Below are 7,611 nucleotides of genomic sequence, written 5' to 3'. Positions count from 1 at the left end.
AATGAACTATATTTTAATTGAAAATTCTTAAAAATAAATAAATAAACATAAGTGGCATACAATATCACTTTGAAATGGTGTGCTATAGATATGACCGATACTGTATGTTCGATTTTATGTCTCAAATTAATAAAGCCCAAATTTTACTAATTTTTTTATCGTAAAATGCTTCTCCGTACGGCCTATAGTTAATTTATACCAAGATACACATATGTATGTACATAAATCTAATATAAAGCGCATACTTTCAACGGTCATGCATTTCTTAACAAAATGTATAAAATTTATTAATACTTTTGAATTTCAATTGCAATATTTAAAGTGCACTATAGCTAAAAAAGTGAAGCCCTATTTTTACACATGCCAACAGTGCATAACTCGTAGTTCACTAATTGTTCTTATATTAAAATTAACATACCCATACATATATGTCGTCGTTTAAAGTACAAAACCGCGTATCAAACAAATGCAAACCCGCGTATGTGAAGTTGCATAAATTATTTTCTAGATAGTAAAAACACTCATATTTCAAAATCGTTATCTTTTTTATAAAGCAATTGCATTTCTGGCAAAGAATGTCAGTTACGCGGTTTTGCAGAACGACGATACGCGGTTTTGTACTTTAAACGACGATATACATAAACAGGTAAATATTAGAAAGTCATGATTTTCAGTCACTGAAGTTTTTCGTTGGCTGAGAACAATTTTTATTTTGCGTCCGTTAAGGTTTTTACTGGGGAATACAGAATAAAAGCCCTCTCTTAAGTGTTATTATGTGGTAAATTGAAAGCAAAACTGTTATTTACGATCTCTGTTGTTTGAGGTACCTAAAACCATATATTCAGGTTTTAACGTAATTTATTTTTAAGACTAAGTGTGCAAGCGATTTTTTTTTCGTACATGTATGACTTTTTTGTAGTGATAAGATTATCATATTATTGATTGCTTTTTTTCCAATTAAAAAAAAAGGATTTTTTATTAAATACTAAACAAGGTTTTATGCATCATTGGCTAGAACTATTTTTTCCGCCTTGTAACAGTACAGCACTTCTCCTGTTAACATTAATACATAATATGTATATGATTTTTGGTGTTACCCCTATTATTTTAGTATTAGCTTTGCATTTAACTAACATTGTGCTTTAATACTAACTCATCTTAATACCTTATTACATTTTTATCTCCTGATAATAGGTGCATATTATCTATGTTTCCCTCACAACAAAGTAATTGTTAATTTAAGCATGTATTAAAATCGTGCCCGTTTCTTATACATGCATACGAATCTGTTTTCTTTGTGTATTACCACAAAAAAAAACTAAACACGTTTCTATGCAAAACTTCCAAGCTCCAGAAACGCCTAACAGAATTTAATTTAATTTTCATGAGTTATCTCAACATTAATTCAAGATTATAATAACCTATCTTAAATCGGTTCTCACAGTAAATCATCTGAAAAAAACCGCAATACACACTTCTTTGTTACCACATCTCATACACATAATACATACAGTGGTCAAAATAATTATAGCCGCACCACATTTTGACCAGTTTTAACATATTATTTATTTTTATTTAATTTTTGTTATTTTTTTATAAACACATAGCTCATTGTATAACAAAACCCGTGTAAATCCAATTTTTAAACTTTGGCCCATATTAAAAAAAACGCATCAAACTTTCGTAAAATTGTTTAGCTTTTTTAATAAGATTTCCTAAAAAGATTCTGAGTATGCAGTTTTGTAGCCCATTGCAGGTTTCAAATGGCTAAAAATGACCGCTGATTTTTAGAATTTTTTTTGTCGAGGATATTGCGGTTTTCTTCCATATAAAAATAAATGTTGTGTATTCGTTATATGGAAGCAAATGGGACAAAGAAAAATTCTGAAAAATCAACCGTAATTTTAAGCCATTTGAAACTTGTGCTTTGTTCTACTAGAATTCAATGAATTCAATTAAAAAGCTAGAAGTTTTTACAAAAGCTTGACGATTTTTTTTTAATATTGCACAACGCTTGAAACATGGATTTATACGGGTTTTGTTAAAGAACTAATGAACTATATTTTTTATAAAAAATAACCAAATTTAAATAGCACCAAAAATAATATGTTAAAACTTGTCAAAATATGATGCAGCTATAATTATTTCAACCACTGTACATACATGCCTACAATCGTAATTTTTTTAAATCTTTCATCTAGAAAATATACATTATTATTTCATAAATCTGCCTGAGAATTTTAAAAATTGTCTCTTTGGTCATATATTCCTTCTGACCTCCTAGACTTGACTTTTAAAATTTCAATTTATTTTACTCCTGGATTTCATAAAAAACATTTATGTTGTAAGTTGACCTTAGTTTATAGTTGGTATTGTAAGGATATACAATATTCTACCTAATTCTACTATAATATAGTTTATGCATATGATATAAAAGTGAACAGTTACACTGGCTTTTAATATTACATAAAAACAGACAATTAATGTTTGTACAAAAGAAATATAAATATTATTTCCGACCCCAATGCGACCGATCACACAAAGATAATAATGTTAAAAGCGGCACCTCTCCAATAAAATAAAATGGTGACTAAAATATTTTCAAAATTGTATTTTTATGATCTAGAAATATAATTTATTTTCTATATTATATGTTCCGAACTCCAAAAAACCTGATTGATATACATGTGTATTTGCCAAAATAAATGACACAACTATATTAAACCAAATTGCTCTTACTTAAATGTCGTAATGTAAAGAAAAAACGTTAACCCAGAACTAGCTACGAGTAGTTGTTAAAAATGATAAAGGACAAAAATTTAACTTTAATAAATCTTATAAAAGATCTTTAAATACTTTACTATACAATATATAAGTATATATATACATGCATTTGTGTGTTTGAATATACCATTATTGTTTGCCGAAAATTAACATAAATCAAAGAACCTTGGAACACATACTAAAATATATTAATATTAAGTCAAAGTTCTCAAAAACAGTGGCCCATAAAATCGTTTGCCGTTCGAAGGTGGTTTAAAACTGTAGGTCTATTCAGTTGTGTGTCAACAGAAAAAAGGCGCACAATACAATTTGAGCAAGAAGTTTGAACGAATTCCCTATAAAGGATGTACGTACGCGCCATTATACATACATATATTAATATCACAATTTTGAATATGGGAAAGCAAAAGACCTTTCTCGATCATCAAACAAGATCTATTCACTGCAAATAGATTAAATAAAATGTCAAATACGATTTAAATCCATATTAGTTGTCGAAAAATTGCGCAACTTACTAAACTTAATCCGAGCAGCTAATAAAATTTATTATAATAATCATCTCTATTGCGGTATGCAACGGATGTCATCCGCACGTATCTAATCCTTCACCGGCGCTTTTTATGGCAGTGGGAATCGGATTAGATCCGTGCGGATGGCATCCGTCGGTTACCGTAATAGGCATGAATATAGGTTTAACTTTCCGCAAAATTTGTTTGCTTATGAAACCATAATGTGTTAAATGGAATTATGACATTAGAAAAATACTAACAATACATATACATTTGTATACATTGAATGATATGAAAGTGTGACTATACATATGTACATACATATGAATGTTTTTCTGCGCGTTAATAACCTCTTCTTAAGAAATTCAAATATGTATTTGTAAAATTGCCTGTGTTTAATTATTTTCTAAACTCATACAAATTATAAAAATGCTAATAAAGATAAGAAACCTAAAACAGGTACAAACAAATTTTATGTTAACGGTTGCTTGTAGAAATAAACTTAAAACTTATATGAAACTAAATAAATTATGTATGCTAAAAATATATAATCTAGATTGTCACAACAATCAACATATGATTAATCAAACAAAAAATGTTAGTTTGTACTTTCAACTCAAAAAGAAATACATTTCGTTCCCCTTATTTCAGAAATATAAATGTGTAATAATGAACATATTGGGAAATCAAGTTTGAAAGTTTTTTATGAGACTTAACCCTACATTCATGTAATTGACATTGTAAAATATGTGGTATCCGAGTACGCGTGGTATTCTGGTTTTTGGTATAACATAGAACATCCAAAGGCTAATCAAGTCAACCTATTAACTCAAAATTGGTAAATTTGCACATTCATGCTTCTAGCATGAGGGGGACGATATACATATCCGCATGTTGAACTGCCAACCTTTTACAAATTTATAGTACAAATCAAAAAGTGATATTTGGTATCCAATAGGAGCCAATCTACATATGTGATATTTTCTACATTGTTATCCCATATTATTCTGTTGATTGTTTTATTATTCGAAATGGTAATGTTAGTTCCAAAATTGAACATATGTATATATTTTCTAACGAATTATCCTAAATGCGATATGCGACGCTGGACGACAACTGTAACCGGTTAGCACCATAGTCTGCGCCTTAGGCTGAACCCTAATCCAGTGACATCTATAAAATGTTTAAACAGCGATAAAAAAAGATGCCTGTTAAAACGTATTTAACCCTATGGTAGAGAAGGATGCAGTAAAATCCCACTACGAAAATTTTCGAATTTTTTCCTGAAATCACGAGGAGAGCTGTTTGGGATGTGAACTACATATATAAATCACCTTTACTGCAAACCAAGTTATTCACTTCCATTCAATGTACAATTTTTTACTTCTTTGCGACTCTATTTATTTACATATTGTGATAAACTTATATAATTTCACTTATACTACTTATAATTTCAATGCCGCATGTGGCAAAATTTTCATTTGTAGAAACTTTCTTGGTAATTCTTATATATAACTTCTCTGTTTCTTTTTGATTGCATTTTTTAATGTAACATTCATACTTACATTACAGTTTATGTTGGCTAAAGCTGCCAAGACTTTAATTTAAATTTTAACTTCTTTTAATATGTTTACTTTTAAATTCAAGTGATATTTTTATTGTACGTTCGTTTAAAAACTACATATTTTCTTCCAGCTCATTTGAACTTTGTTCGTAAGTAAAAACGAAAAAAAAAATGAGATAATCCAATAAAGACTTCCAATTTCTACTTTTTTACAGCATATCCTATAAGTTTGTGTTTTATTTTACTATTATAAGAATGCTTCAGTCAATCTGTCGATCCAGATAATTTTCCCCAACCTAGTTTTGCCGCTTTTGACAGCACTAAAAGGAGTTGCCTATACGCCGCTATGTCTGAATTTGGCATCCCCTCAAAACTCATACGGCTGTGTAAAATGACATTGAGCAATACCACCAGCTTTGCTGAACTCGGCCAAAATCGCTTAGGCGGTTACAGCGCCAAAAAAGAAGAAGAAGTTTTGGTTGTGCTCTTGTATAGGTTCGCATTCGGAAAATATTGCGAGTATCATGTCGAGTGCAAGTCCCTTTTCGAGAGCCGAGTCGTAGCGAAAATTGCACAGCTTTGCCTAAAATTTCGACTCGACTAGGAAAAACGGCGACGGAATTTGATTATTTTAGAGCAGTGGTCGGCGCTTCATACCACAATTGTGGACGATCACTTCACAACAGGGATGGAATTCCATAACTTCAAAATGTGCCTAATGGACTGCAAAAATAGTGCCAAAAAGGAGTGGAAAGTGCCACAAAATTCAAATTGCTTTCTTTTAAGGCTTTTTAAGAATTACATATGGGTACGGTGACCATCCGTCCTGTATTATACATGACAGTCCTCTTTTTTCGTCCTTGGTCCTGGTAATTTACTTATTTTATACAGGACGCCAAATGTTCTGTATTTCTTTTAATGTCCGGTATTTGTCCCGTATTCGGTATTTTGGCGCCTTTGAGTTAAAATGACATATGTATTACTACGTTTATACGCACGCATTATTTGCAAATAACAATTTGCAAAATGGTAAACTTTGCCGTATAAACGGCGAGTTAATTTTTTATTTGCAAATAACTAAATCACGCAAATAAGTATTGATTAGTGGTACTATTTGCAAATAAGCGCAAGACGCTGTCATTCTTAGGTTAATTTTCTTTTTCGATGGTCAACTTATTGCCTTTTTATAATCAAGACGTTGCCATTTTTAACATTATTTTCCTTTTCGATGGTCATATTATTGCCTTTTTATAATCCGGCAATATTAAAAAAAAATTTCACCATCGAATAAACTGTGAGTTAGGTATTTGCAAATTATTTTTATATAGTAGTATATGAGCGAGTTTTTATTTTTAAGTCTAGACCATCGTACAGTTTCATAAGTAACAAGTAAGAAAGTCTAAGTTCGGGCGGAGCCGAACATTAAATACCCGGCGCAAGTATTAAATATATGTTTTTTCACCTTTCCGAAACCTTCCGCTACATGGTAAGCCGGGGTGTATCAATTTTGAGTAAATTAGGGTCCGTAAATTTCGAAATATTGCAGTTTCAGGCATTTCTGAAATTTACCGTTATATGAACAGCGGCCGTAATTTTAGTCCGATTTCAATAGTTTTCAACGTTTTTCTTTTATGTGGCAAGCACAATAACCATACCGAGTTTGGTACAAATTGGTAGAACAGTTACCGATATACATATATGTGATCATAAGTGGGCGGTGCCATGCCCATTTTACAAAATTTTACCATAAACGTATTTCTTGGTAAAGAATTGTTGCAAGCATCAATTTTGAATAAATAAGCTTTAATATTTACTGATTTATCGAAGATTTTGTATTTCTCTAAATTACCGCTATATGGGATTTTCGGACATTTAGTGTACTGTACCAAGGCCAACAACTGTGCCAAGTTTGGAATAAATTGGTGCAGCGGTTACCAAGATACACACATGTAACCATAAGTAGGCGTTGCTACGCCCATTTTCCAAAAATTTATAATATTCTTATTTTTCGTCTGAAAATTATTGTAAATATCAATTTTGAGTGAATTATATTCAGTAGTTACTAAAATATCGCAGTTTTCGTATTTCTGGAAATTACCGTTATATACCATTTTCAATACCAACCTACCTTGGATTAACAGAAACCTACGTACCAAATTTTGTTGAGATATCTCAATTTTTGCTCGAGTTATCGTGTACACGGACAGACGGACAGGCAGACATGGCTTAATCGATTTCTCTATTCATTCTGAGCATTTATGTATACATTTGTCTATATCTACCTCGATTCGTTTTGGCTGTTACAAACAACCGTTATGTGAACAAAATTAATATAAAAACACTATAAGCTGATAGCCAAAAAATGCCTACAGCTGAGATCACCTGTTTTTTGGCATGTGCTCTTGTCTTTTACAATTTCTTTCATTTCTATTACAATTTATTCAAAATACACTAACACACTGAACCAAAAACACCAATATACCCGGCTAACCAAAAGGATCCTAAAAGACTCTTTTTTGAGCTATAAACCTTCCTATATCGGAGCTTTTCCCTCATAAATGATCTCTTTTTGGAGGCCTAAATGAGCGATTTTTCGTTCTACTCCGAACGACTCCTAAATTGATGAATTCGGTGCATTTTATGACTCTTTTTCAGTGAATTTCGGAGCTCTTTTGGAGTCTTATTTATTTGAACGTTTCTAGGAGTCTTTAGAGTCATATTTGAGCATTTTTGTGGTTCTTTTTTGACGATTTA

Source organism: Rhagoletis pomonella, unplaced genomic scaffold (assembly GCF_013731165.1).
Source record: "Rhagoletis pomonella isolate Grant_MI unplaced genomic scaffold, Rhpom_1.0 Rhpom_scaffold_00002, whole genome shotgun sequence".
Classification (NCBI taxonomy): domain Eukaryota; kingdom Metazoa; phylum Arthropoda; class Insecta; order Diptera; family Tephritidae; genus Rhagoletis; species Rhagoletis pomonella.
This window is presented reverse-complemented; position numbering follows the sequence as displayed.